The sequence below is a fragment of the Pan troglodytes genome, chromosome 12, assembly GCF_028858775.2.
Source record: "Pan troglodytes isolate AG18354 chromosome 12, NHGRI_mPanTro3-v2.0_pri, whole genome shotgun sequence".
Lineage (NCBI taxonomy): Eukaryota > Metazoa > Chordata > Mammalia > Primates > Hominidae > Pan > Pan troglodytes.
This window is the reverse complement of record NC_072410.2, coordinates 23,823,286-23,835,042: the sequence shown is the minus strand read 5'-3', so window position 1 is coordinate 23,835,042 and position 11,757 is coordinate 23,823,286.

Here is an 11,757-nt window from a genome sequence, read left to right as displayed (position 1 = left end):
AATGATGTGAATAAAGACAAGTGTTGGACCTCAATGTGTCAAAGTTAAACTACAACTAGGATCTGCCTTCTGAGGTATGGCAAGAAACGAATTGGTTAATGTTTGCAAAATGCCAGGACATTCTTGAATAAAAGGCCCTATATAAGTTCAAAGTATTTATAATTATTATGATTATTATTATAATTCATGAGATGTCATAAATCTCTCCAAAATAGGATGAGATCAACACTTTTAACAAGAGAACAGGACTCTATATAAATCGCTGTGGGCTCACCACCTCTAAGGAGGAGCACTGACTGAAGACAGGTGAGTGTGAAGCAGAGGCATGGATCTTACACTTGGGCTTATTGAGGATGAAAATCCAGTGTATGTGATCAGTTGGCAATGATTGTGTCTCTGCTGCATAAGAAATATTGGACTCAGGCGAAACTTAAGGACCTTGCAAAGAAAACCCAAGTTTGAAAAGATTTGTAGATGATAGAATAATTTTTCCTGTTCATTACAACACTCATCAAAATGTAGATATCTTTTAATGCAAGTATGTCATTACTTTTGGATTTGTGAGCATGTGCAAATCGAATAATGGGAGAAAAGAAATGTGTGCGCACTTAACTGTAGCTGTAATAGGGCCAAATGCCATGTCATATTTGTTAACTGAAAGCCAAAAGACTAAGGTGTTTGTATTTTGCCAGACGGTAAATCCCTTGCCTGCCCTCATGGGCAGTCTTGCCAATGCTACATTAACCCATAGACCATAAGTATTGGTTCTATAACAGTCTTATTTTCTCTGCAAGCTGTGTAAGAACTAAGGCCAACATGTCTAACAGCCTCGGCTAACAGACTAAAAAGACAGATACGCCTCTAGAGTCCATAGACGGAACAGAGGGGCCAAGTCTCTCTGATTTGCTCTTTGTGCAGAAGGAAACATTCATGGGGAAATCTCCAGCATAGGATGATCCTTCCTGGAGTTCTGAACTCTCAAAAACGCAAATGGGAAAAGCAGGCACAGAGGACGCACTGAGAGAAGGAACTCCCTTCCAGCTCACAGTGTCTCTACGCAGGGAAGATTTGCCTGCCCAGAGGGAAGAAAATGATCAAACTTTCAGAGGTCTTCTAGGCTGGTAATTATTGATTACAATCCAAATTCAGTGAATAGGTATTTTCACAGGCCATGTAAAGGTGCAGCTCTACACAGCGTAACAGCTTAAAATGAGCCTTCATGTTGCTGCCCTATATTTTTGTTCTAAAAAGTTGTATTTTTCTCAAGAAAACATGATCTTAGTGGCAGAATAATTTTATATTATTTTATATTTGTGACTACACTGCTATTACGATTTTAATTTTAGGCCTGTTGGTGCATAGCAATCTGTGAGGCAATGGGCTGGAATGTTGCTGTACATGCATGTGTGTGTGTGTGTGTACGTGTGTGTGTATGTAGGGAGGGAGAAGATTAGAATAACAAGAGGAGGATGAGTACGATGTGATGCAACTGGAAAGGCCTTTAACAAATTTAAAAATTTAAACATTTTTAAAATAAAATAATTTTTTTTTTTTGAGGTGGAGTTTTGCTCTGTCGCCCAGGCTGGAGTGCAGTGGTGCAATCTCGGCTCACTGCAAGCTCCGCCTCCCAGGTTCATGCCATTCTCCTGCCTCAGCCTCCCAAGTAGCTGGGACTACAGGTGCCCGCCACCACGCCTGGCTAATTTTTAGTGGAGACGGGGTTTCACCATGTTAGCCAGGATGGTCTCGATCTCCTGACCTCGTGATCTGCCCGCCTCGGCCTCCCATAGTGCTGGGATTACAGGCGTAAGCAGCCGTGCCTGGCCAAAATAAAATAAATATTTAAAAAATTTAAAAACATTAAAACAAAAATTTTAAAAAATTAAAAAGTACAAATAATAAAAAATTAAAAATAGCTTTAAAATAGGCCTGGTGCTGGTGGTTCCCAGCACTTTGGGAGGCTGAGGCAGGTGGATTGCTTGAGCCCTAGAGTTTGAGACCAGCCTGGCCAGCATGGCGAAACCCCGTCTTTACTAAAAATACAAAAATTAGCCGGGCATGGTGGCACACGAAGCTGAGGCAGGAGGATCACCTGAGCTCAGGCAGGTCGAGGGTGGAGTGAACCGAGATCATGTCACTTCACTCCAGTCTGGGTGACAGTGAGACCCTGTCTCAAAAAAAAAATTAAAACAATTTTAAAAATTAAAGAGTAATCTAATGAGACATTCTTACAGGCTTATAATGGTGAGATGATTCCCCAATTTTGGGCCTCTGCACTCCAGCCTAGGAGACAGAGTGAGACCTTGTTTCAATTAAAAAAAAAGAAAAGAAAAGAAAAAGCAAAAAACCCAGGGGCTGGACATGGTGGCTCATGCCTGTAATCCCAGCACTTTGGGAGGCTGAGGTGGGTGGATCACCTGAGGTCAGGAATTCGAGACCAGCCTGGCTGACATGGTTTATCTTCATGGCCTCAGGCACATTTCTTTTTTCTTTTTGCTTTTTTTTTGAGACAGAGTCTCACTCTATTGCTCAGGCTAAAGTGCAGTGGCAGAATCTCAGCTCACTGCAACTTCTACCTCCCAGGTTCAAGCGATTCTCTTGCCTCAGCCTCCTGAGTAGTGAGATTACAGGCATGCACCACCACGCCCAGCTAATTTTTGTATTTTTAGTAGAGACGGGGTTTCGCCATGTTGATCAAGCTGGTTTGAACTCCTGACCTTAGGTGATCCACCTGCCTCAGCTTCCTAAAGCGCTGGGATTACAGGCGTGAGCCACTGCACCCAGCCTTCTCGGGCAAATTTCTGAGTCGGCTTTGTCGTCTGTAAAATGGGAATAAAAAGAGTACCTACTTCAAAGGGTTGTTGTGATGATTACTCAAAATAAAATATTTGTGAAAGATCATGACAATAGTAGCACAACTAACTCATCACAATGCCTGGCATGTAAATGTTAGTTGTTAACTAAAAATAAATAGGTCTTTGGGAAGGTTAAATGGGACGTACAGAATAAACACATCCATGGCAGTGCCAGGTACATGTGTAGAAATAGAATATATGATCTCTTTGGAGCAGAAGATTTTGGGGTTTTCTTTTTTTGAGTCAGAGTCTCACTCTGTTGTCCAGGCTGGAATGCAGTGGCCCAATCACGGCAGCTCACTGTAGCCTCCAACTCCTGGGCTCAGGTAATCCTTCTGCCTCAGCCTCCCAAGTAGCTGGATCCTTGGCCTCGCAAAGTGCTGGGATTACAGGCATGAGACACCACTCCCGGCCAGAGCGGTGGTTTTCAATGGCTGTTCGTTAGAATGATTGGAATCACTAATGTGATTCCAGCCTACTCCCTGGAACCTATGTACATGTTGAGTTACATGGCAGAGGAGACTCCAGTTAGTAGATGGAATTAAGGTTCCTCATCATCTGACCTTAAAAGAGATAGGATATCCTGAATTATCAAGGTGGGCCCTTAAATGTGGAAGATGGAGGCAGAAGAATCAGTTTCACAGAGATGGAACCAGCTCTTGCTGCCTTTGAAGATAGAGGGAAGGGGCCAGGCGCTAGGGACTCTTGTCTCTAAAAATAAATAAATTAAAAAAAAAACTTACATTGTTTTAAGCCACCAACGTTGTGGTAATTTTTACAGCAGCAGTGGGCAACGCAGCCACGTTTGTGAACCACTGCAGGAGGGGTTCTGCTGCCTCTTGGCCATCATTTGCCAAAATCTTTTCTCCGTTCCTTCCTGAGAGGCAAAGGCTAGTCCCAGCTGTTTCCAGTCTTCTTGATCAGAATTTTTCCCTTTACTTAAGAGATTCACCCTGCTTTAGTTGTATTTGTGTCTTTTTTTTTTAAGAGACAGGATCTCCCTCTGTTGTTCAGGCTGGAGTGCAGTGGCACAATCATAGTTCACTGTAACCTCAAACTCCTGGGCTCCAGTGAACCTCCCATCTCAGTCTCCCCAGTAGCTGGGACTACAGGTGTGTGCCACCACACTGGGCTAATGTTTAAATTTTGTTTTTCAACTGGTCTTCTGACACAGGAGAATTTTTTTTTTTTTTTTTTTTTTTGAGACGGAGTCTCGCTCTGTCGCCCAGGCTGGAGTGCAGTGGCGCGATCTCGGCTCACTGCAAGCTCCGCCTCCCGGGTTCACGCCATTCTCCTGCCTCAGCCTCCCGAGTAGCTGGGACTACAGGCGCCCGCCACCAGGCCCGGCTAATTTTTTGTATTTTTAGTAGAGACGGGGTTTCACCGTGTTAGCCAGGATGGTCTCGATCTCCTGACCTCGTGATCCGCCCGCCTTGGCCTCCCAAAGTGCTGGGATTACAGGCGTGAGCCACCGCGCCCGGCAGGAGAATTTTTTTATCTTTTGTGGAGATGGGGTCTTCCTATGTGGCCCAGGCTGGTCCCCCTGCCTCCTTTTTTTTGAGGCAGGGTCTCTCTCTGTCCTCCAGACTGGTTTGCAATGGTGTGATCACAGCTCACTGCAGCCACAAACTCCTGGGATCAAGTGATCCTCCCACCTCAGCCTCTCAACTAACTAGAATTGCCCGGTTAATTTTTAAATATTTTGTAGAGATGTTGGTGGGGGAGGGGTCTCACTATGTTGCCCAGGCTGGTCTCGAACTCCTGGGCTGAAGTGATCCTCAGCTTTGACCTCCCAAAGACGAGATTACAGGCATGAACCACCACACCCAGCCCTCAGGCTGGTCTTGAACTCCTGGCCTCAAACCATCCTCTATCCTTGGCCTTCCAACACCCTGGGATTACAGGCATGAGCCACCATGCCCAGCCCTCAGGCTGGTCTCGAACTCCTGGCCTCAAGCCATCCTCTGTCCTTGACTTCCCAATCCCCTGGGATTGCAGGCATGAGCCACCATGCCCAGCCTGATTTTTGTCTTTATGATCAGATCCTTATTGTTGCTATGCAATTTAAAACTTAGAAAACCATAGTTTTAAGTAACAAAGTTTTATTACATTAGCCCAAGGATGCTAATGACAAGCTCAAAATTATTTGTCAGTTGGTTTAAAAATACATGAAAAGAGTTAAGCATTTATATCCTGTATAATAAAAAAGGAAAAATAATAATAATACACATTTAATCAGACAGTTTTATGAAGGCCATAAGTTGTTTGTTTGGATGAACCTGGGAGGCTGAGGGGGCTCAGGCCCCTCAGAGAAGGGGCAGAAAGTAGGGATGGAAGACCCTGGCAGTCATCTCTAAGGGAAGGGAAGCCCCTAAAGGGGCCAGCACTAGCAAAGAAATAGCAGGAAGAGCCTTGGTTCCCTCTCACCTCTTCAACCACTCTCCACTGGCCAAGCCCACACCCCTTATTCTGTGGACATTTTCCCACTAAAATATTTCACTTGGCACTTTGGGAGGCTGAGGTGAGTGAGTTACTTGAGGTCAGGAGTTCAAGACCAGCTTGGCAAATATGGTGAAACCCCGTCCCTACTAAAAATACGAAAAATTAGCTGGGCGTGATGGTACATGCTTGTACTCCCAGCTACTGGGGAGGCTGAGGCAGGATAATTGCTCGAACCCGGGAGGTGGAGGTTGCAGTGAGCCAAAATCGCACCACTGCACTACAGCCTGGGCAACAGAACGAGACTCCGTCTCAAAAAAAAAAAAAAAAAAAAAAGAAAAATATTTTCATATGTACCATCTGCACAATAGAACACTTTGCATTAATTAAAGAGAGAGGTGGCACTACTGTGATGACATAAGAAAATGTGCTGGCTGTACAGGTAAATGGGAAAAAAACAAGTTGCAAAATAAAATGTACTCAGTGACCCCATTTTAACAAAGACAAACGTTAGTGTATGTCTAGAAAATAAAAATTTGGGAGAAATGCATCAAATCTTGAAAGAAGTTATCTGTGGAGATGAGACTAGAGAACATGCTTATTTTACATATTTCATATTTCCTTAATGATTGACATTGTATGCCTTATTGCTTTCATAATCAGAAAAAATAATTGTATAATTAATGGTAAAAACTGCCAACCAAGGCTGGGCACGGTGGCTCATGCCTGTAATCCCAGGACTTTGGGAGGCCGAGGCAGGAGGATCACCTGAGGTCAGGAGTTTGAGACCAGCCTGACCAACATGGAGAAACCCCATCTCTATTAAAAACACAAAATTAGCCGGGTGTGGTGACGCATGCCTGTAATGACAGCTACTCGGGAGGCTGAGGCAGGTGAATTGCTTCAACCCAGGAGGCGGAGGTTACATTGAGCTGAGATGGCACCATTGCACTCCAGCCTGGACAACAAGAGCAAAACTCTGTCTCAAAAAAACAAACAAAAACAACAACAACAACAATAAAACAAACAAAACTGCCAACCAAGTCTTTTTTCTTCTTCTATTTTTTAATTGAAATAGATTCAGAGTCTTGCTTCGTTGGCCAGGTTGGTCTTGAACTCTCGGCCTCAAGTAATCCTCTCACCTTGGCCTCCCAAAGTGCTAAGATTACTGGTAATCACGCCTGGCCTAATCCAGTCTTTCCCCCTACTTTTCCCTAGACATTTAGAATATGGTGATATATAGTGATAGGGTTATAAAAGTCAGTCATTTTAAATTGTATCCCTAAATAAATGCCTGTAATCAAGACCATCTTGTGCTGGGTGCAGTGGTACATGCCTGTAGTCCTAGCTACTCAGGAAGCTGAGGTGGGAGGATCACTTAAGCCCAGGAGTTTGAGGTTATGGTGAGCTATGACCACCACTGCACTCCAGCTTGGGCAACAGAGTAAGACCTGTCTCTTAAAAAAAATCTTCTCTCAGCAGATCAGCCATCAAAATTATTGTTAGCCTGATGAAATATAGGTGGGCATACAATGTTAGAAGCCACCCTGACCTCTGCAGGGACTCCAAGTCCTCATAAGCACAAACAGTTCTAGCCTGCCATTGACAGTTTAAAGAGGGTGTCCTTTTGTCCCTCCTACATTTCTCTGTTTATTCATATCCTTCACATTTTTCTTTCTTTTGACCTATTTCATTCCTAAAATATTCTAACATCTGACTTCTCTCCCAATTACAATAGTAACAATACATCATGGGTTTTCCAGTGTAGTTACTTTTTAGTATATATTTTTTCAATAATGGCTATTCATTAAATATATATGATTTGTTTTGGGGCCACTGAAAGACTTCATATAGGTAAGTTCATATCATATTGTGATAAAGTTTTTGGTTTTTGGTAATGAAAACATGGATTTTGCACTGATTGCTCTGCGGAATTTCTCTCTGGATGATGCTTGATGACCTTCACATGGCCTCTTAGTCTTTTTTTCAATTTACCTCCTTTGCAGCCTTTAAAACTGCGAATCAAGTCTTCCTATTTCAAATCTCCTTCCTTAGTTTTCATGAATCTACACTGTCCTTCCTCTGTAAATGCTTCTTTGGCCCTCCATATCCTTGGGTTCTGCATCTGTGGATTCAACCAACAGCAGATGGAAAATATTCCAGAAAAGGAAAAATATCTGGCTTTGTCTGTACCTATTAGGTGTAGACTTTTTTTGTTGTCATTATTGTCTAATCAATACAGTATAACAACTATTTATATAGCATTTACAATGTATTAGGTATTATACATAATCTGGAGAGGTTTTAAAGTGTACAGGAGGCTATGTGGCAGGTTATATGCAAATACTACACCTTTTTTTTTTTTTTTTTTTTTTTTTGAGACAGAGTCTCACTCTGTCACCCAGGCTGGAGTGCAGTGGCGCGATCTTGGCTCACTGCAACCTCCACCTCCTGGGTTCATGCAACTCTCCCATCTCAGCCTCCTGAGTAGCTGGTACTACAGGCGCGTGCCACCACGCCCAGCTAATTTTTGTGTTTTTACTAGAGACGGGGTTTCACCATGTTGTCTGCCTGCTTTATTATAATCATCCTGGCTGGTGCAAAGCGGGATGTCATTGTGGTTTGGATTTACATTTCCCTGATAGTTAATGATTTGAGCATCTTTTCATGTACTTACTGCCCAACTGTCCGTTTCTTTTGGGAAGACGTACAGATCCTTTCCTTTTTTTTTTTTTTTTTTTTTTTTTTTGAGACTGACTCTCACTCTGTCGCCCAGGCTGCAGTGCAGTGGCATGATCTCGGCTCACTGCAAGCTCCGCCTCCTGGGTTCACGCCATTCTCCTGCCTCAGCCTCCCGAGTAGCTGGGACTACAGGCGCCCACCACCATGCCTGGTTAATTTTTTTTTTTTTTTTTTTGAGATGGAGTCTCACTCTGTCACCCAGGCTGGAGTGCAGTGGCGCGATCTTGGCTCACTGCAAGCTCTGCCTCCTGGGTTCACGCCATTCTCCTGCCTCAGTCTCCTGAGTAGCTGGGACTACAGGCGCCCGCCACCATACCCGGCTAATTTTTTTTTTTTAATTTTTAGTAGAGACGGGGTTTCACCGTGTTAGCCAGGATGGTCTCGATCTCCTGACCTCGTGATCTGCCCGCCTTGGCCTCCCAAAGTGCTGGAATTACAGGCACGAGCCACCGCGCCCGGCCCCTTTACTCATTTTTAAAATTGGGTATTTGTATTCTTTTTATTGGGTTGAAAGAATTCTCTACACATTCCGGATACATTTTATCAGATATATGATTTGCAAATATTTTTCCAATTCTGAGTTGTTATTCTAATCTGATGGTATCAATTGCAGCAAAAGTGTTTTTATATTTGGTGTTCATCTATTTTTCTTTTGTGACTTGTCACATCAACAAGGCTTTGTGTAACCCAAAGTCGTGAAGATTTACCCTTAGATATTCCTCTTAGAGTTTTATAGTTTTAATTCTTATATTTAGGTGTTTGTTACATTTCGAGTTTAACTTTTGTATATCACATAAAGGAGGGGTCAATATTTACTTGTCCCAAAACCATTTGTTGAAGAGACTATTCTTTCCCATTTGAATTGTCTTGGAACTTTTGCCAAACATCAATTGACTACAAAACACAAGGGTTTATTTCTGGACTTTTATTTCGCTTATCTTTATGCCTGTCTTATAATTGTAGTTTTGCCCTAAGTTTTGATATCCGAGTGAGTACTCCAAATATGTTATTTATCAAGATTATTTTGGCTACTCTGGGTCCACATAAATTTTAAGATCAACTTGTCAATTTTTGCAAAAAGGTATCTGGGAGTGGAGGTTTTTGTTTTTTTGAATTTGTTGAATTTGCAGATTAACTTGGCAGGGGCAGTATTACAATCTTAAGACTTAATATCAAGTCCTCTGACTCATAAAATAAAGCTTTGCATTTATTTTTCTTTTCTTTTTTTTTTTTTAAACTTAAGAACACTGAAAAATGAAAAAACAAAAACAAAAACAAAAAACAAAATAGAGACAAGGTCTTGTTCTGTTGCCCATGCTGGAGTATAGTGGTGAATCATAGCTCACTGTAGCCTCAAACTCCTGGGCTCAAGTGATCCTCTTGCCTCAGCCTCTCAAGTAGTTATGAGGTGGATGCCACCACACCTGGCTAATTTTTAAAAATTTTTGTAGAGATGGGGTCTCACTATATTGCCCAGGCTGGTTTTGAACTCCTGGCCTCAAGCACTCCTGCCTCAAGCTCCAAAGCGCTGGGATTACAGGAGTGAGCCACAGCATTGGGCCAATGGGTTTTCTTATACACAATGAGTAGTTTTTTTTTCTGTTTTCAAGATTTTTTTCTTTCATTGTTTTCACTATAGTTTTGGTATGCATCTTTCTATCTTACAACTTGATCTTGGATTAATGTTTTCATCAAATATTTGATTTTCAGGCATCATTTCTTCCAATAATTTGCTGATTCTTTCTACTGTGAACACAATCTACTGTAGAGCTCCTCTAATGAATTTTTCATTACAGTTACTTTACTTTTGAACTCTAGAATTTCTATTTGGCCCTTTTATTTATTTTATTTTATATATTTTTTGAGATGGAGTCTCACTCTGTCGCCCAGGCTGGAGTGCAGTGGCGCAATCTCGGCTCACTGCAAGCTCCGCCTCCCAGGTTCACGCCATTCTCCTGCCTCAGCCTCCCCAGTAGGTGGGACTACAGGCACCCGCCACCACGCCCGGCTAATTTTTTGTATTTTTAGTAGAGACGGGGTTTCACGGTGTTAGCCAGGACGGTCTCGATCTCCTGACCTTGTGATCCGCCCGCCTTGGCCTCCCAAAGTGCTGGGATTACAGGTGTGAGCCACCGCGCCCAGCCTATTTGGCCCTTTTAAATTCCTTTCTTTGTTGATATTCTGTTTGATGGAATATTGTAAGCATACCTTCCTTTACTTCCAGCAGTTTCCTTTAGTTTTTTTGGAACACACTTATCTGCTTCCAACCTATTGACCCTCTCAGTTTCCTTTGATTGCTTTTTCGCTCCTTGTATGGATTAGTTTCCTGTTCTTCTGTATGTCTTGTAATTTGTTGTTGAGGACTGGATATTTTAGACACTGTGTCACAGCAGCTCTGGATACTAATTTCCCTCCAACCCCTACCCCCTACCCTCCAGCGCATTTCTTCTTGTTTAGTTTCTTGGCTGGATGATTTCAGTTAAGTCCACTTACCCTGAAGTATGCAGGCTCTGATGTCCTTCCTCAGAGTACAGTCTGGTCGTGTGCAGTCACCATGACTACTCCCTCTAGCCCCAAGGACAGTGGTTTTGATAGGACTCTCTTTTACCTTTTCCTGATCTTTCGGGAAAGGTTCTAGTTAGTTAGAACCTCTTTTGTTATCACATCCTACTATTAGCACCCACTAATTTACTAGCTAACCACTCTTTTTTTTTTTTCATTTTTTATAGAGACAGGGTCTCACTATGTTGCCGAGGCTGGTCTTGTACTCCTGGCTTCAAGTGGTCCTCCCGCCTCTGCATCCCAAAGTACTGGTATTACAGGCATGAGCCACCACACCTGGCCACTCTATTGTTTCTGACAATGCTCTGGGGCACAAGTCGCCACAGTTTAATCCAGTTAAATTCAGGCCCCTGTAGAGTATCTTTGAGGCTTGTTTTAACCCTAGGACTAATAACAGCTGCCTCTATTTTTTTGAGACAGGGCCTCACTCTGTCACCCAGGCTGGGGTGGAGTGGTGTGATCTTGGCCCACTACAACCTCTGCCTCTCGCGTTCAAGCGATTCCCATGACTCAGCCTCCTGAATAGCTGGAATTACAGGCACGTGCCATGATGCCTGGCTAATTTTTAAACTTTTAGTAGAGACAGGGTTTCAGCATGTTGGCCAGGCTGGTCTTGAACTCCTAACCTCAAGTGATCTGCCCGCCTTGGCCTCCCCAAGTGCTGGGATTACAGGTGTGAGCCACCATGCCAGGCTCTTTCTGTTGAGCTTGTTGGCATTCCCTTTTGCTTGTTGCCATCAGGGAGCTGTCAATACACTCTTAATTGCTCCCCTCCCCAGATCCAACGTATTTGGTGGCACCTTTACACTTCAGCATCTTCCCTCATTCTATTCTAGTCAGTCCCTTTATTAAATATTTTTAGTAGAGACGGGGTTTCACCAAGTTAGTGAGAATGGTCTTGATCTCTTGACCTTGTGATCCACCCACCTCGGCCTCCCAAAGTGCTGGGATTATAGGCGTGAGCCACCGTGCCCGGCCCAGAGCTGTTTTTATGACTTGCCATTTCCACTGGACAGAACCTCTGTTCTGCTGCTCCAGAGCTAGGGGTGGGGACAGTGGCCTGCTTTTCTAGGAGTTAGACTCACAGTCTACAAGGGGGAAAGGGGTGATATAACCCCTGGTCTCCTCCAAGTGCATCTCCTTGCATGGAACCTTCACT